The following is a 17,774-nucleotide window of genomic DNA, read 5'->3' as shown; positions in this document are numbered from 1 at the left end:
CTGGGTAGCCCCAAACTGGTCTAGGTCTCATCCTTTTAACTCCTCTCTCTGCATCTGACATTTGCTGCTGGTATAACTGGGTGGTATCCCTCACTGGTAATTATACCTTACTTTATTTAGGAGGGGCAGTTCCGATTTATTTAAAGTAAAATATCATTTCTTCCATTCTGTACTTCCAGAAAGGTCAATGTATTTGAAGTGAGTTGAATGGTGTCCCCATTTTTGTCCTTATATATCTCTATTAGTAGCCTTGTAATGTTGGTTGAAGAGCGTCTACATGTTACCACAGAGGTGGGCTGTGTTCACACAAGATGGAAGAAACTATGATACCGCTTCTTCTTCGCTAAGAACAATATTCCTGTTCCAAATCAGGTGTGGAAATGGCAGACCCCTTAGTTCCTGTGGCTCATGGTCGTTAAGCAATTCACAATTCCAAGTAGATTCATAGATTCCAAGGCCAGAAGGAACCACTGTGATCATCTAGTCTGATTTCTTGTATAACACAAGCCATGGAAACTTCCACAACATAATTCTTACAGCATAACTTTTAGGAAAAAACATCCAATATTTGGATTTAAAAATGGTCAGTGATTGAGAATCCACCACACCCTTGGTAAGCAGTTCCAATGGTTAATTACTCTCACTGTTAAAAATGTGTGCCTTATTTCCAGTCTGAATTTTTCTAGCTTCAACTTCCAGCCATTGAATAGTGTTATACCTTTCTCTGCTAGACTGAAGTGCCTATTATTAAATATTGTTCCCCATGTAAGTACTTATAGACTATAATCAAGTCACCCTTAGCCTTCTCTTTGTTAAGCTAAATATATCAAGCTCCTTAAGTCTATTGCTAGAAGACAAATATTCTAATGCTTTGCTAATTCTCATGGCTCTTCTCTGTATCGTCTCTAATTTTTCAATGTCCTTTTTGAATTGTGGACACAAGAACTGGACATCACATTCCAGCAGTGACAAATACAGAAGTAAAATAGCCTCTCTAGTCTTACCTGAGATTCCCCTTTTTATGCATCCAAGGATTGTATTAGCCTTTTTGGCCACAGCATCATACTGGAAGTTTGTGTTTAGCTGATTATCCACCATGACTCCCCATATTTTTAGTTGCTACTTCTGAGGATAGAGTCCCCTATCCTATAAGGACGGCCTAACTAGTTTCATTTAAAAATATTAAAAGAGCATGGGTAAGTGAGAACAACAGGATGTAAGAACAGAATGGGCTTTTCTGTTGGACATCAGGGGATTTAATGACCATTTCTGACTTGGCTTCCTCAGAACTCTAAATTACTATTCATTGAAACTAAGGGCTTGTCTACACTTACATTTTATAGAGTTTTAACTTGCTGGCTCAGGGGTGTGAAAAATCACTCCCATGAGCACAGCAAGTCTGCGCGCTTTAAAGTGCTAGTGTAGACAGGCTCTGAGAGCTGGGAGCAGCACTTGGAGCTAATCCCCTCGTGGAGGTGGATTACCAGGGAGCGCTGGGAGACTTCTCTCCCAGCGCTTGCATGTGCCATGCTCGCACTTCAAAGCGCAGCTGTGGGAGCGTTCCCATGGTAGTGCTTTGAAGTTTCCAGTGTAGCCATGCCCTAAAAGGATGTCTGCATTGCAATTGGTGGTGTTCTGTGTTGGTGAAATGGGTGGACACTAGGCAGGCCGGAGGTGTGTGTCATCCCTCTTTCATCTTTATGGAAATTTCCCCCAGGAGCTTATGGAGAAAAGGTCACACAGACCAAGAACTTCTCTATCACCAACAGATCCTGGATATTCTTCTCAACCCCTCTGTGGTAACCCTGTTAAGATCGAGTTTCAAATATGTTCTTTGTCAGAAATGTTTCCGATGGTCCATGCCATGTTATACATGGAAAATAGTTAGGGTTAGGTTGATCATATGCCATGATCCCTGCTTCAACAGTTTAATAAATGAATCCCATACAACTTATGTTATTCACTTTTATCAAGACCCACCACATTATCATCTATTAACAATACAATTCTCTATTCATTTTTGTAGTGCTGGTGAAAGGGGTTGGGTTGACGGCCCTGGAGACTGGACTCTTGTGTTTATCCACATCGCAGGTACAACACAGTTAACCACACCAGCACACACGTCCCACCAACCCAACCACCTTCCAGTGGATCTTTGCACCTCCACTGCAGCCTCCAGCTACCCATCTGCCACCCATAACAACATCTGAATGCTCCATAAAACTGAACTAAATGAAGAAAGAGCCCAACAAGTGGGCTAGATTTTTCCCTCCTCCCTAGAGTTTTAGGATGCAGTTGCTAAACATGTGTGCACGCTTATCCTCTTCTTATAATCTTTTTTCTAGCAGTGTCATTGCAGCTGTTGTGTGACTATCCTGCTCAGAATGTGGCAAGGTCTGGGGTTATTCTCTCCACCTCTGGGAGTTCCACAATCTTTTGGGCAGTTGTCAAGAAGACTGTTCTTCCCCTGTTCTCATAACCTTGACCCCTGAGGGTGACATTTTCATTGTTCCTGTGGAATGTCACTGTTGCAACCATTAAAAAAAAAAACTATATAAAAAATCTCCAGACACGGCAGCTTTTATGCATGGTTTTCTTTTAATCTAGAGAAAGACTGAGGTTCCCATTTAAATGCTGGTGCCTCACACTTACCATGTAAAGGTCCCACCTGAATCCATGGTTTAGAATGGCAGAGTTTAAAACTTGCAGACAGTATGGAGGGAGGGAGAGAGAGAGAAAAAAAAAATAAGTAACAGAGTCAGCAACACACAGATACATCTATATTCTGCCACAGGGGCATGAATGTGGGACATGGCCTGGAGCTAAAAACATATCAAGTTATGCTGAAATATATTTCTACTACCTAAGCTGTCCTCCATCATCACACAGTGTGTTGGCTGAGATTGTTTGCCTACCAGACCCCAACAAACATAGCCACATCTAAGACATAAAAGATGCATCTCAGACTTTCAGAAAGCGCTGCGTAGGGTGACTTTGTGGCCTTCTCAAAATATTCTTGGCAAAGAAGGGAAGGGAGTAATAAGAAAATTGGTAAAATGTCCCCCAAAGCTACCAGAAATAAGTTATTATTATTCTCAAATATGTGCTATGTACTTTAGAGAATAAGTGAAAAGACAAAGTCCATGTCCGCGTGGAGATTTCATATTGGTTGCGATTTGCCCTCCAAACATCCATTGGTTCAATTTTGTATAAGAAGCTTATCTGAACCACCTACGTCTGCAAAGGTTCCAACTCTAAAGCCTTTCTTGATGCTTTTCAGTGCCTGCCCTTCCCACTGTGTGGGTAATGCTATGAGAATAGAGGTGGTGGGCAAAGCAACAGGCAAAACAAGCAGACCACAATTTTTCTGAATCTCAAGAAAAAAATCAGTTCTAATTCAACTTTGGGCTGAGTATATATATATATATATATATATATATAGTGACAAAGTTCCTCCTCTGCTTTGGTGGGTCCTGTGCTTATTGGCAGATTTTCTTGCCTCAGAGGTTCACGGCAGCCCGCAGTTTGGCCACTTTCATGGCTCAGATCTGCCGTCGACTCAGTTAGCCTCATCATGGGCCAGCATGGGGAAAGGAAGAACGACAATCCCCGCAGTCTCTGCTGATCCACCTAGTGGATCGGGGAACAGGCCAAAGACCTTCCCCTCTGGTGGAAGCCACAGTCCAGTTCAACTCCTCCGGTATCAAGTAGGGAGTTTGGGGGATGGAGAGAACCCGGGCCCACCCTCTACTGCGGGTTCCAGCCCAGGGCCCTGTGGATTGCGGCTGTCTACAGTGGCTCCTGTAACACCTGCGTGACAGCTACAACTCCCTGAGCTACTTCCCCATGGCCTCCTCCCAACACCTTCTTTATTCTCAGCAGAGGACCTTCGTCCCGATGTCTGATAATGCTTGTACTTCTCAGTCTTCCAGCAGTACGCCTTCTCACTCTCAGCTTCTTGCACCTCTTGCTCCCAGCTCCTCGCATGCACCACAAGCTGAAGTGAACTCCTTTTTAAACCCAGGTGCCCTGATTAGCCTGCCTTAATTGATTCTAGCAGCTTCTTAATTGGCTGCAGGTGTTCTAATCAGCCTGTCTACCTGATTGTTCTGGAACCTTCCCTGTTACCTTACCCAGGGAAAAGGGACCTACTTAACCTGGGGCTAATATATCTGCCTTCTATCACTCTCCTGGAGCCATCTGGCCTGACCCTGTCACAATATATATATAATCTCCAAGCTGGTTCTTTGACTCTCTCTCTCTCTCTCTCTCTCTCTCTCTCTCTATATATATATATATATATAAATATAAAATTTCCAAGTTGGTTCTTCCATTCCATATGGATAGCATTAGGCCTGGCATAAAGTCAAGCAATACCACAGCATAATAAGGACTTGAAGAGTACAGAACAAGTATGAGGAGCCTTAAACATGATAAAACTGGAGAGAGGTGTCTAGCCCAGTTCAACAGTTGCGTAAAAAAACCCAGGATAATTCCTAAATTCCGCAAGGAAACAGTAAACATTCATCCACCCAAAGGAACACCCTAACATAAAACCTGTCGGGACAGCCTCCTCCATCCTCTACCCTGGAGACTTGCAGTAGGATCCAAAGTCATGTTTGCTACAGCCTTTGCATAGTCCACATGGGAAATCATAAATGGAAATCAACAAAGGCTAAAAACAACCCACCGCTGTGTCAATCCCCAGTTTTTGAAAAGATGCAGGAAATAGCCCCAGAAGGATGGGAAAACAAAAAAGCTGTGGGGAAAGATTCAAATAGGTTTCTTAATCATGTCCTCTTAATCCTACTTGGCAGCTGCCCATTTTCCAGAAACAAAAGTCATAGGAGAGCATGCATGCCACTCATTCCAGTGGCAACTACCCCCATTAAAGAAGTAAAATTCCTGAGAGTCCCAAAAGGAAACGGAGAGAAAAATAAACATGAACAAGACATCAGTACTTGTGAGGCAGAGGGAATGCAACTAGAGTGGGATATTTGTAAAAAAAAATTATAGGGGACTTAGCCTCCGAACTTTAGCATCCTGTTGAGAACCAGGATAGAAGGGAATGGTCCTGTGTTTTTGGTTTCCTCCCCCTCCCACTCCCCACTTCTCTAATGGAGTCAAAAGCATAATATCAGACACAGAGGAAAGAACAGATGGTGAAAGAAATACACGAGAAGAGAGAGATGCAGAAGGATCCGCCCCTTCAAAAAATATAGATAAGAATAATGGACCACATTATGAACACTCCTGAGTTCAGGTACAAGGAAAAGCATGGGTGTAAAGCACCAGTGCTCAGTGGTGTAGCTATGCTGGTGAATCACAGAACATACAGGTATGGACCCGGCCCCATTTACACCCCAAGGCCGTGACTCATCGAGGCACAATCCCTTTCCTAGGCTATCCCTCCCTTTAGTTAGATCACAAACTATTATCTAGCCCAACAAGGAACTGATGGACACCCACATTAAAGTACAAACACCCATTTACTTCAAGCATCAATGTGGTGGTTATTGATGTGTTACGCCTGACAGGCATTGGCACATTTGGTTTTAGAACTCGAATGTGTTCTGCACTCACACACTTTTTAATCAGAGGCAGGGATTCTACTCAGTGTTCATAGGGTGACCAGATGTCCCAATTTTATAGGGACAGTACTGATTTTTGGAGTCTTTTTCTTATATAGGCTCCTATTACCTCCCCCCCACCCCCATCCCAATTTTTCACATTTTCTATCTGATCACCCTACAGTTCTACATGTTGTACATCCACCCAACTGCCGTGTCTCTTAAGAAACGCTACTTCCTGTGGCCTATCTTTTCTTGTTAGGTACTTGACACAAGGAGATGACAGCAGGGTGTGTGGGAGAGGCAGTCAGAGAGAGACTCTAGAACAATAGGGTAAGTCTTTGTTTTTAAGGTTCTCTCTTTTGGTTTGTAAATTCCATTTCAGGAGGATTTAGCCCTTGTTCAGAGCTGCTGTAACAGGAATTTTAAAGACATATTCCAGTTCAAATGTGCCAAATATCTGCCCCCCCTCACCTTTTTCGGTAATTTAAGCAAATGACCTCCCTGGCTGCTAGGTATTATCCAAATGTGCATTGGTTATTCCTCTTCGATGCATGATACTGAGCTTATCTATTTTATAAGCCTAAATAGCTGAGTCAACCCTTCTGGGATTCAGACCTGTTGGTCTAAGGATTCTTGGTGTTTTAACCACTCCCCCTCCCCAGCTTTGTATCACAATCATAGTGCAGTATTGGCAGTAGGAAAATGAAGGATTACAGTTTGTAATTTCCTATCTCAATCCTTCCATCTGATTTTATGGCTATCAGAAAAGCTAGTTTCCTGGGGAAGTGGGCTCACGTCACAGATATTGAAATCTGAACTGCCCCAAAGCTTTGGTTTGTTCAGATTAGGTTTCACAATTCAGGCCTATTGTAGTAATGGGTCTAAACTACAATGTTTGGTGGTAGATCTGGATGTAAGCATCCCCAAGGTTTGGTATGGGAATGTTGTCCAGTATTCAACAAAGAAACTTTAGCTCCTAGGGGACATTGGTTAACACTAGGGTGTATATTGGAAATTCTTCTTGAATAATCCAGGCAGAAAGCATGTCCTAGCTCCTGATTACCTTTTAAGAAAGATTTATGAACTGCAACTGATGCTATTTTGCTTTGTAGCACTACAGACAGATAAACAGATTATTGGAGCAGGTAAACATCAGACTACAAATAAGACTACTACCCCTCACTTTTCAGGCATTTCTCATACATCTTATCACATGCTAATTTCCTAAATGATTTCTGTTTAAAATGCGCAGTCCTTCCTGTTTGATGACACGTGACTGAGGTTATCATAGTGCTGTGACATCACGACTTTTCTCCATCAGCAGATGATGTCACAGAGAGACACGATTATGAATTCACCATGGGATCAAACCACAACAAGCTGAACTGCAAAGCAGAAAGCCCTTGTTCCAGTACAAATGTGTGAAACATGATGCTAGCAAAGGACACAAGGTAACAAACATGTCAGACGCATTTATTTCCAGACACTTGTTCAAGTATGCAGCAGCATGAAGGTTTCCTTTAAAAAAAAAATCTATCTTGAAGTCATGAATGGAACAGTTCAGACAGGGTGCACAGTCTAGTGTTACTGATTAGCTGTATATTATGGGATCTTGCTACTCGGATAAAAAGCTAGTGAATTTTAATCCCATTTACAACGATAAACTGCCTAAGTGGTATCTTCCTTGGAAGTCTGAATTATTGCTTGCAAGGAGCCGGATAAGTGTATCTTCTAAAATTGCTTCTTTCAGAGGCAAGTACAACTTAGTAAGTGCAAAATAGCGGCTTTATTTCCCAGAAAAGGATTTATATCCAGGCATGATTTACTACCTCAGAAATTACTCCCATGAGAGCATCAAAGGGACTGTGTGGAGGTTCTCAAGAAAGGCTGTCAATCTTGAGGATATATCTCACTGACCTCTCTGTTAGGCATAGAACAGCAGGGTTGCCTTTACAATTTATTATGGGGCTCCAAATTAGACAGGGACCTTGAGCTGCCATGGGCAGGTGAAGCAAATCAGACCTTTGGTTGTATCTCTTTTGGCTTCTCCTGCTGGAGTGGGGAGGTTGGGTCCTCCACTTTTATTTCTGGAAGGGGGTGATCAGGCAATGAGGGGGAGCTGGAGCTGGCCTGTGATTTGCTAAGTTTCGGCAGAGCTCCCAGACAATCCCTTGTGTTGCCTGGCCTTTAAGATGTGCGACGCAAGAGACAAAACAGTTTTGGAACCTGTACTCATGCCAGAAATCCAGCGGACGTTGTGGGGGCTATTTAAGTGGGTTAGGACTGCAGAAGTGGGGTTAAGAAGGGGAAGACATAACAGGATATGACGTACTTGGAAGTGAATTGTTGGGATAAAGAGCACGAAGGAGAAGACTAATGTCTCTCTCGGACGTCAAATTCATACAGGAATAGCCATTAAATTATTTATCATTTCATCCTCCCTAATCTACCATCACAGGATGTTCTGCTAATGTTGGTGGAGTGCTTTCTCACAAGGCCACCCATCTTTACCCGGAGCACAATGTTTTTACATTTCCTGATGCACCACTTAAAGATGGAGATGTCTGAACTGCAATACAGAATTTATTAGTAAATGCGATCGTTTGGCACCTTCATTCCAACCTGCCTTGCAAAAAATTTCCACACCCACTCATCTTGGATGAGTAATTTTTTTTGGATGGGGAGCAAAGTATCATTAGTTTTGTCTATTATAATCCACTATCATTGCAAAAGGAAAGTGAGTAGATTTTGTGCCTGAGCTGTTAAGTTTTCAACAGTTTTTCAAGGCTGAATGAACCACAAGGCCAGCTCCTTTAACTCTTAACCCATGTTTAGCAGTACAATGGGAACCACTAGAGAAAGAAAGTGCTGTAAAGCAGATTCAGGGTTATCAGAATCTGATCTAGAGTTTCTCAGCTAGAAGAAATTAAAAGTGATATGTTAATATATAGATTGAATCAGTTCAGATAACATAGCAATCTTAGCATTTACCCAAAACACAGTCTCAGCTGGAAACTGTTTTAGGGATTTCTTTTGGGGGGTGGGGGTTAAACTTCCAACTTTCATCCTGAGGTATAAGTATCAAAATTAAAACAATCCAATGTTTATTATTCTGTATTAATAGGAGCATTCATTATGCGCCAGGCACGTTCCAAACATTCCAGGTGATCAGTCTGTATTCTAAGGAGGTCACAGACAAGTAGACAGAGGTTAGGGGATGGGGAACAACCATGGGCAATTTTACAACTCAGCTCGATTCACTAAGAACAGCACTTGGAAGTGGGTCTTTAGAGAATGATCGTACCATGCCTACAGCGATAGGAGAGTTTTGCCTGTGATGATAGGGGAAGTTACAAAAGACTGTGACAGTTTGTTTGGTTTCAATAAGTACCAACAAGCTTCAATGCTGATCTGAATCTTGCTCAGGTTTATCCAAACCCCTTTGGTCTAGAAAATGGGCTGGAAATCTTATCATAGCTGTCTAGGATTATTATGTAGGGTGGGATCCTCAAATGTATTCAAGTCCCCAAACCCCAGATTTAGTCCCATTTTTGGTTCCACTATGGTCCACAGAACTCCTGCCAAACCCTATAGGTACCTGAACTAATGTGGTACCCAAGCTTTCAGGGTAAAAGTCCCCTTGCTACCTGTGTTCCTGCCTCTGGGTATGGGCACTGCTGCCTCATCTTAGGTGTCCGGACACCTACCTCCTGCCTAAACCCCAGAGTGATTCATGAACTGGGGAAGACAGAAGGATGATTGCCTGAGTTGTGTGCGGGGCCCAATCTAGTAGGCAGCCCCTCAGCATGATTGGATCCATTTCAATATCCAGTCGGAGGTGGTAGAGTTACCCACCTTGTAAAATTTTTAGGCCGGCAGTTAGAGCCTGGGGTGTGGGAGAGCCAGGTTCATTTCCCCCCTTTCTGCCAAAAGTGGCACAAGCAATGGAACAGGGGTCTACCACCTCTCAGGGTAGTGCACTAACCTCTGATCTCTAGGATATTCTGTGCTGGGGCTCCCTCAATCCCTTGTCATTCAGCCATAGAGTGAGCATGAGAGAGCATGTGAGAATGACTCTGTAGCCCAGTGGTGGGGTGGGAGACCCTGGGTCCAGTCCCACATCTCCTGTCACTCTTGTTATTTATCCACAGTGGAACAGCTTCAGCAGGAGAGACTATGGGTGCCTCACATGAGAATATCCCAGATGTCAGAGGTTAGTGTGCTCTCCTGAGAGGGGGGGAGACCCCGGTTCAAATCCTTGTTTCCCCTCTGGCAGAGAGGGGGGAAATGAACTTGGATCTACATCTTTTAGGATGCATTCCTGTTAAATTTGACATTGTTGCATGGCTGTTCCTGCCAAACTTTACAATAGTATAAATAAATCTTAATTTAAAAACTAGACAGAAAGAAACTCTCAAGCGAATGTGACATCAGATTGTAGAATATATTTTGTAAGAAATCTGTAAGAAAAAGGAGCCTCTCAGACAAGAATTTAGACCCTATTTTTGGCCAGAAGAGAGAGGATTATGGTCACATAATCAAGCTTTCTGAGGTAATCCCTACATTGCTTTATGCTGCTGCTGCTGTTGATGTTAAGTGTTGCGCACAAGTGAAAAAATAAACTGATCTCCTACATCCCAGGCAAGTGATCTAACCACTAGGCTAAAAGTTAGAAAGTGGGTACCATCTCCTCCTCTTCCAGTCAGTGTGTGTGGAGCAAGGCAGGCAGCTAACTCCTTCCTACAAGAAACAGCTTAGGTGCCAAAGCCACCATACTCCAGGTGCCAAGGTCCCATTTGTGGCTCGCTAAGCAGAGCTAGGTGCCTCTCTGTGCCCTGACTTAGGCACCTGTCTCTGTGAAAGGGCCAGGCTTTAGCACACCTACTGCTTGGCCTACATGGCTCCCCGCCTAGCATGCTGGCTTTTATGGATCACATTGTAAGGGGACTACCTCTCCCCATCCATTGGATAGGGAGTCTGGGCACCTAACTCAGGCTTTGTGGATCACCATGTTATCTAGGTGTTTTAAGTGTGTCTCCTGTATTCCCTGCCTAGACTACAGTTCAGTGGAATTGTGCCTGTCTCAAGGTCTGGATTAGAACTGGTAGAAAAACCCAAAGAATGTCACTGAAAAAATTCCAGATTGTGAGAGATTTATTATTTTGGAGGGAGAAGGGGCAGGGCGAATTGAACATTTTTGAGAGTGGATCACCATGTTATTTCGGTGTTTTAAGTGTGTCTCCAGTATTCCCCAGAGATGCTGAGTGGGGAATACCACCCTTATGCTTGCTACCAGACAAATAGTGCTTATACTATTAGGAGTTTCATTGACTTCAATGAATTACTAATGATGATAACCACAACATTCAATGGGTAGGTATCTGTAGTATCAGGCCCAGACATTGGAAGGTCCTTGGAGGAAGGACAATGCCCTACCCTTGCTCTGTATGGCAGTTCGCACATCCTCGGCTCCCTACAAATAATAAGCAAAGACTGTTCCCAGGAGATTCCCAGCCCGTTTTCTAGACCAAATAGGTTCATATAAACTTGAGCTAGCTTCAAAACTACCTGAGGACATGTCACTGCTTGGTGGAACAAAAACAAATCCTCAACATCTTTTTAAGTTCTATTACTATGGGCAAAATTCCCTCCTATCTACAGTGTGCATTGTACTACCTCCCTGAGTTGTTCCACAAGACACCTCTTCAAGACCCACTGCTCTATGGCACCTGCTGCCTCTTGCTGAATAGGTGGTATAGAGACAGGGAAGTGGCATCTAAAGGTAGGAAGGAGCAGGGGCTGCACACATGGAAGCTGATCCTCAGCTGGCAGAGTGGCCTCTATGGGAATGATGCTGCCCGAGTAATTTAGAGCAGCCCTTAGGGTGCTTTAAGTTAAACCACAGCCCCAAATGGCCTTTGATAGCCACATGATCAGAGGAGAAGAAAAGTGACTTAGAGACACCTTTCCTCTCTCCCACCCTTACTTCTAGTGAAGTATCTAAATAAATTAATTTGCAGTGTGTGTGTGTGGGGCGGGACCCTTTACTCCCATTGACTTCAGTAAGAGCATAGACTGCAGCGTTAGGCTCAGAAAAGTGGACTCCTATAGACTAAAAAGTTCTTAAGTGCTCCTATTACCTCAGGCATCACCAAAAACCTGCCCAGTAGGCGGATTGGATGTTCACGCTCAGGCCACTTTTGTCTCTTCTTCCTCCAGAAATGCTTGGTGGGTTTTCATCATCCTGCCAAGTGTTAGGAGCAGATGCAGCTCTATTCCCTGGATGCTGAAACCATGATCTTTGCCAAGAGGAGAAAGTCTGCTGAGGTCTGGGAATTGCATTGGCCCATTTCAATAATTGATGCTGATGTACAAAAAGTCTGGCCTGGCTCCTGTCAGAAAGACAGCAAGGAGGCATGCTTAATTTCATTGCTCCTGGAATAGAGTGGAGCATCACTAACCACTTTTGCTGATCGTGTCCATCTTCAAGTTGTTTTACAAAGATTGCAAGTATGTGGTTATGTTCTTCAAAAAGGATTTGATGTCTTTTTGAAATTTTTCTCCCTTTCACCATGCCCAAAGGGTACACTTGGCTTTCTGGGAGCCATAGAGTGATATAAACTTGGACTGCATAGGCAGACATGCTACCCATATTGCAGTGCTTACTCAGCACAAACTACCTCCTCAGACCTCTAGGACTTGGTCCTTTTGGGACAAACAATGGTTCCTTCCCCCTCAGGATGAGAGAGTTTACTGGGCTACATTCTCCTCTTGCTTACACAGACGTTACCAGGAGTAAATCCATGGAAGTCAGGACACTTTTACAGGTGTACTTGAGAAGAGAACAAGGTCTTCTGCATCCATGCAGGCTGCAAGCATCAGCGCCCTGGTTGCCATTATGGCTCTAGGAAGTTGCTTCCCTCACTTGTGGTTAACTAAGACAGGGTGAAATTGAGCCCTGTGGAGAGCATCCTTCCAACACCTGTGCCTCACTTAAACTCAGAGCATGAAAAAATTATTCCTCCCTGCCTCCCTCCCAGCACCCATTCCCTGGTGATTCAGCTGGCAGTGAGAATTTTATCACACTGACTTAATTGCACAATCAGGTTTGATAGGGATCTGCAAGCCTACAAATGCACGAAGAATCCAGGAGGGAAAAATGAATGAATCTCTGAGAAAGCCATTAAAAGAGAATGTGAAAGTGTCTAATTGAACTGAGTACTCTCAATTCATGTGAAAGAGCAGAGGGTAAAAGGTCCTGTTAGTTTTATTTTGTAACAGTCTGATTTGTCCTTTATATATAAGAATGCCATCGGGTTTCAAAGGGATAATGCCATTTACATCTCCCGGCATACTGACGCCTAGTATTTATTATGGATGAGAGGCTGTTCCACTAGGATAGGTTTCTTGAAAGGTGAGCGATCCTTTTGCTCTCACAAGAGGCTCAATTCATCCCAATGCATGGAGGGTTGGAAAAGAGGAGGGGGTTATAAGGCCGTGCTAGGTTCAGTGATTAAACCCTCCAACACACATCTTCTGTATTTAAGTATACATTAAGTCCAAATGTATGGAAGGTGAGTTGGGCTCTGCTCACCAATATTTTGAGAACATGGTCATATCCTGGTAGGTACCCACGTCATTACAGAATGGTCACTAGGCCCTAGGGGTGGAGTTTGCTCCTGTGTCATGGTTTTCCATTAGAACTAGGCCATGGCAGCCTTCAGTCCCACTTCAGCTGTCAGAATAGGGTTTAAGTCGGACAGAAGTGGACCACAGACCTTGTCCACAACCGAACAGGGTGGTGATTCTGCAAATATAAATCCTGCTTCATTAAGTGAAAGGAAACCATCTCATTTGAATCCTGGCTACCTGAGAGACTAGCTTTGTCTCCATATACTACTATGAGGATTAAAGTAATCTGAGGTGTTCAAGTTGGCTACCACTTCCTAGTATAAACAGGAGTGTGTTGGTGGCAATGTGTTCTTGGCAAGGAATCATTCGCTCCAGAATAAGTTTCCATCCCTGGCTTGTCAGGGTGCAGATTTGGAAAACTTCAAGATATGCTGGTAGATGCAACCTGTTTGCCCTAGATTTTCCTGAGAGAGCTGATTTTGAAAGGGTAGATGCAGAGCTAGAATATGGCTGTTGATGTCTGGGGCTGGAAAGACACTGTAGCAGGCCTGTGTGGTTTTCTTTCAGATTTATGAAAAAAGAAAAGGAGTACTTGTGGCACCTTAGAGACTAACCACTCTCTAAGTACTCCTTTTCTTTTTGCGAATACAGACTAACACGGCTGTTACTCTGAAACCTTTCAGATTTATGGGCATGGTCCGGGGCCATAAGTGGTTTTATATAAAAATTGTGCAATATACTAAGACAACAACTGGCTGAAAAACATTCTGAAGTTCAAGTATTGGATTTTCATCCAAAACGACCACCCTCAAAAATGTTCAATTCCCCCTGCCCCTCCAAAATAATAAAACTCACAATCTGAAAATTTTTCAGTGTCATTCTTTGGGGTTTTTTTTACCAGTTCTAATCCAGACCTTGAGCTGGGCACAATTCCACTGAACTGTAGTCTAGGCAGGGAATACTGGAGACACACTTAAAATATAAGGAGTGAAAAGAGTACACTCTGCAAAGTGCATGACATGTCCTTAATACTTAATTCACTTAATAGGTGAATAAAATTCAATGCAGCCTTATACTACAGCTGCAGTATGACTCTTTTCAAAAGTACCTTATTTGCATCTATTATAGCACTATTCAGACATACAAAAGGACCAGAGTGATGGAGTCCCAGGATACCCAAAATCAAATCCATTTTTTATGGCTGAATTTAGCAAGCTATTAAAAGACTGTCTTAGCTGGCTGCTACAGTGCTAGGAAAGTTTTTTAAAAGGACAGGTTCTAGGCAAGGTCTTATCAAACCCCTACATTAAAGCATTACCTGATCCTCACCCTTTCTTCCAAAACACTGTAGCATAAATTACATAGGAATGCCCAGTTCACTATGTTATAGTAAGCAAGAAATCTAAGCAATTTGTTCCGGATTTTAATCTAACCTTGGTAATTCCACTGGCCCAAATACTTAACAACTGCAAATGGGTGCCTCTCCATTGACTTCAATGGAGATTTCCCCCTTTAGACCCAAAGACAATTTGGTCCACAGACTTTAATGTCATTACTCCTGATTTGCACTTATGTCAATGAGATCAGACCCACTTAATATGTCCAAGTAGGAAAGTAAGATGGTTATAAAAAGCTGTGATGAGCAATATCGGAACAAAGGGATGAATCTGAAATCAATAATGAAAATTTATCCTAACTGCAATGAAGCTGTGCCAATTACAGCTAGCTAAAGAGTCTTTCAATACATAAATTATCTTCAATACTAATATTTTTGGTTCTTGATATTTTTATGGAGGATTCGTTGTAAGGTACGGACCTGCCAAATAAGCAGCACTTTTAACAATATATATTACAACAGTTTTATAAAGTCTGCTCACTAATGTGAGATTCTGCCCAGATGAATTATGCTCCCTAACAAATTTACCTTTTAAAACGTTGGCATATTACATAAATGATTGAAAATGGTTAAAAGGTATCCCTTTTCTTAATGCAACATCTATTAGCCCGTGGAACTCACTACAACAGGATGTAATTTAAGCAAATGTCTCAGAAAGATTTTTTTTTTTAAAAAAAGGGAAGGATTAGACGTGAGGAATAAGAATTGAAAATTAAGTGCAACCCGAAATGAAATACAATCACAAAGCAATTAATCCTCATCTGTCAGTATATCTGTCAAGAAGGATTTCCTCCCCACGGAATAAATAGCCACGTGCAAGATGTAGGTTGTGTCACTTCTCTCTCATGCATGCAGCGTTGGCCACCCTCAGAGACAGCATCAGATGAACTGTTGGTCTGTTCTTTTGTGGCAATTCCTATTTTATTGTGGAACATGAGAAGAATGTGATAATGGCTAATTGACTCTGGGTGACTCCACCATCATAAAAGCTCTCTGTGCGAGCTGATGAATTAGGGTTTGGTATGAGTAATATCTTGGTATGACTAAGCACTCAAGACAACTCAACAGTTTATCCTTCTGCAGAAGCAAGCTTAAACCACCATGTACTAGGCTTCTGATAGTCTTTTTCCGGAGAGAAGCACCTATCTGATACTGCTGTGTGTATCAAGAGTAATAGGCCTATCCCTCAGGAGTCTGACCTCCCACCATGAAAGTTGGAGAGAGATCAGTGTTTGTGGGAGATAGATGATGAAATCCTGGCTCCACTGAAGTCAATGGGAGTTTTGCCATGGGCTTCAGTAACATAGGCGCCAACTCCATGGGTGCTCCGCCCATGGAAAAAAGATTTGCGAGTGCTTAGCACCCACAGGCAGCCAGCTACCCCTTCCCCCCCACCAGGTAGGGTGACCAGATGCTAAATACAAAATATCGGGACCGCCACATGGGGAGAGCCTTTTCAATTGTTACACTCACCCGGCATGTTCAGCGGTGGGAAATAAATCTTGCCGCTGAAAAAAGAAGTACCTGCAACCGAAATGCTGCCGAAGTCCGTCAGCGACTGAAGGACCCGCCGCTGAAGACCTGGATGTGCCGGGTGAGTGTAACAATTAAAGGGGTACGCCCCCTGCCTGTCACCGCCACCTAAGGGGGGAAAAAAAAAAACACTCCCGAAACAAAATATCAGGACAAATGGCGTCCCGACCATTGGTGGCATTGTGGCATTCTTGACAAACTGCTCAACATCGAGACGTCTGGTCACCCTACTGCCAGCAGCCCTGCTGATCAACTTCTACCCATCCCTCCCAGCACTTCCTGCCTGTGGCAGATCAGCTGTGGAGGAAGGAGAAGGAGCGGGGATGGGGTGCGCTTCAGGGAGAGGGTGGAAAGAGGCAGGGAAGAGACAGGGTGGGAGCAAGAAGAGGCGTGGTGGAGGTGTGGTCTTGGGAGAAGGAGTGGAGTGGCGGCGGAGACTGTGGCAGAGATCAAGCACCCCCTGGCCAAGATTTCACAGCTGGGCTCTAATCCTACTCCCTATTCAGAGGGCTGAGGAGATAAAGGGGCATCTCTTTTCCTTCAAGCATTAACATCAAGCTGGGAAGGAACTCTGTTCTTGATGGAAGCAGCACTATGTCCTGCCTTAGTCAGGAGATGGCTATGCCTGACTCTTTGGATCCCATGATGTCAATGCACAGTTCCAGGAAACAAGGACTCAGCAGGAACAGCTGAACGCAGATATCACAAAGCAAGAACTCATATCTGGGTTGAAGCCTTAGAGTCAGCAGTTGTGTGGAAGCCTCCAATGGCATGGACTTTCTGAGATATGCAGCGATGTATGCTGTAAGCCATGAATCAGATATTTGTGTCTGGGCCTCCCCCAGGTCCCTAATATTTTGTTTTCTTGGAAGAGGCTTACGGGTGAGCGTGTGTAACTTTTAAAAATACATTATTTCTTTCAGGATTTGCTAAGGGCTTGTGCTAAGCCAAACAATTTGGCTCATGGATACAAAGCTTAGCAGGCCCCGAACCACAATGGAGATAACAGTGACATTACAACATTAACCTCATCATACCCCTGATGCCAACTCATTACAGACTATGCTACTGCAGAGGAATGAAAAGACTAGAGTGAAAAGTGAAAAGACTAGAGTTCACTGTCAGGGGACAGGCTACCAGGCCCTTTGGTCTGACCCAGTGCGGCCATTCTTTACACACAGTTAAAAAATAAAAGCTCTTGAAAATAGTTTTTAATACTATCCCCTGTTCTCTTCAGCCCAGGAGGTCTCAGCTGTCTGACATTCAGCCGGTTGGAAGTTATCTGACAAAATGATTTTCCAGTCAAAAAATGTTGATTTGCCAAACTGGAAGAGTTGGTGGGAAAGGGTCATATCTCCTGATTTTGGGGGTGGGGGGGGTGGGAAGGGTTTTTTGGGTGTGGGGGGGGAGGAGGCGAAATAGTGCTGAGACATCTGGTTTCAACCTTTTCAAAATTAAGTTGTGTTCTTAAAAACGTTAGTTGATTTATAGTTTTAAAACAGGTTTGAAAAGGGGAAAATCAAAACAAAACAGGATTTCTTTCTCAGAGTATCCATTCAGAAAATGTTTCTGAATTTCAACTTTTTGTCCTAATTCAAGGTAGAAAAAATTGCCAACATCTTGAAAATTCTTCTGGGGTA

The 17,774-nt window shown here is 43.3% G+C and overlaps 1 long non-coding RNA gene across 1 annotated transcript in view; it reads left to right on the top strand.

Moving 5' to 3' along the window:
* Positions 1–5,825: 5,825 nt before the first annotated feature.
* Positions 5,826–17,774, top strand: part of LOC311531860 — a 31,621-nt gene continuing 19,672 nt past the window's right edge. Inside the window, exons 1-2 of the long non-coding RNA XR_014714294.1 lie at positions 5,826–5,903; positions 6,898–7,024. This is a non-coding gene — a long non-coding RNA (uncharacterized lncRNA). The remainder of the gene's footprint in view (positions 5,904–6,897; positions 7,025–17,774) is intronic.

This window comes from Lepidochelys olivacea, assembly GCF_965140295.1.
Source record: "Lepidochelys olivacea isolate rLepOli2 genome assembly, chromosome: 16".
NCBI lineage: Eukaryota > Metazoa > Chordata > Testudines > Cheloniidae > Lepidochelys > Lepidochelys olivacea.
The sequence above is the reverse complement of the archived record's forward strand: the minus strand, read 5'-3'. Positions and strand labels throughout refer to the sequence as shown.